General features: G+C 60.6%; 1 protein-coding gene across 2 annotated transcripts in view; it reads right to left on the bottom strand.

The window, feature by feature from the left end:
• The window catches only part of RXRA (retinoid X receptor alpha), a 72,127-nt gene extending 71,455 nt beyond the window's left edge, over window positions 1-672 (bottom strand). The window contains exon 1 of one of the 2 annotated variants that reach the window (XM_035897664.1): window positions 597-672. The gene's annotated coding sequence lies outside the window, so the exon portion shown is untranslated. Of the gene's footprint in view, window positions 1-591 lie in introns of both variants that reach the window. The other variant, XM_009642261.2, reaches the window with a different exon arrangement.
• Between the last annotated feature and the right edge of the window lie 409 nt (window positions 673-1,081).

Genomic DNA, 1,081 nt, shown 5'->3' with positions numbered 1-1,081 from the left:
CGCCAGCCCCCAGCCCACCCCGGGTATCGCAGTCAGACGTCAGCTTGCTCAGAGGAAGGGGAAAGCGGTGGAAGAGCCGAGCACCGGGGCTGACGGAGGGTGAGCCGAGCCCACCACAGAGCGTTTAGCAGACCCCCAGGGGATCAGCTCGTCCCCACTGCCCACAGCAGCCCCAATGCCCAGGCAAGCCCCACTGGATGTCGGGTTTATCTATAGGAAGTCCCCACAGTGCCAATACAGAAAGCTTCCCTCCCCAAATCACTCACAGAGGGAGCGGGGGAGAAATCAAAGCAGCTTCTCCCATTTCCCCAGGAGAAGCAGGCCAGCTTTGCAAGGGGTGGATGGGGCTAATGCCCAGGGCACCCACCCTGTCCCTGCTCTGAGCACCACGAAATCAGCCACCAGAGCCCCGAGACGCAGCGAGGGGACAGCACCCATCGCCCTCCCGTCCCAGGCCGCCTCCTCTCCCCTCCCCTCCCTTCGCTTCTCCTTTTTAAGAGAACAATTCAACTTTTCCCTTTTATCATCTACACCAGACCCTGACCGCGGGGTTGCTGCATCCTCCTCAGCTCCTAACCCCTCCCGTCGCACCTTACCCCTGCGAGGGGGGTGACCCCAGCCCCCCCGCCGGACCACCGCAGTCCCCGCAGGATGAGGGCGCCTCGTGCCAGGCACTCGCTCGCCAAGGGGGGGGACGTTTGCCTGCATCCCCTGACGTCACGCTGCCCGCCTCGGGAACCGAACGCATATTTCGACATCCTTCGCTTCATCAGCTGCTCGTTTCGACATCCCCATGGTAAACCCTCAAAAAAAGCACACCCCCGTCACTCCCTCGCAAGCTTCCTTCTGCTAACTCGGCTTTATCCGGAAGAGTATTTGTCACTTCCAAATAAATATTTATTAACCAAATTGCAGGTGTCTGGGGTTTCCCACCTCCTCTGCCTTCAGCTGCGCCGGCACCAGAGCTCTGCTGAGCACCCAGATGTCAGCTGGTAACAGCTCCGGGAGCGTTCCTGCCGCCTCCTTTCAGCCTGGCATCCAAATAACCTCTCTGATCTCCCCCCAGCCTCAGCGGGAACAG

This window comes from Egretta garzetta, unplaced genomic scaffold (assembly GCF_000687185.1).
Source record: "Egretta garzetta isolate BGI_Z169 unplaced genomic scaffold, ASM68718v1 scaffold417, whole genome shotgun sequence".
In the NCBI taxonomy this organism is placed as follows: Eukaryota; Metazoa; Chordata; class Aves; order Pelecaniformes; family Ardeidae; genus Egretta; species Egretta garzetta.
This window is presented reverse-complemented; position numbering and strand designations above follow the sequence as displayed.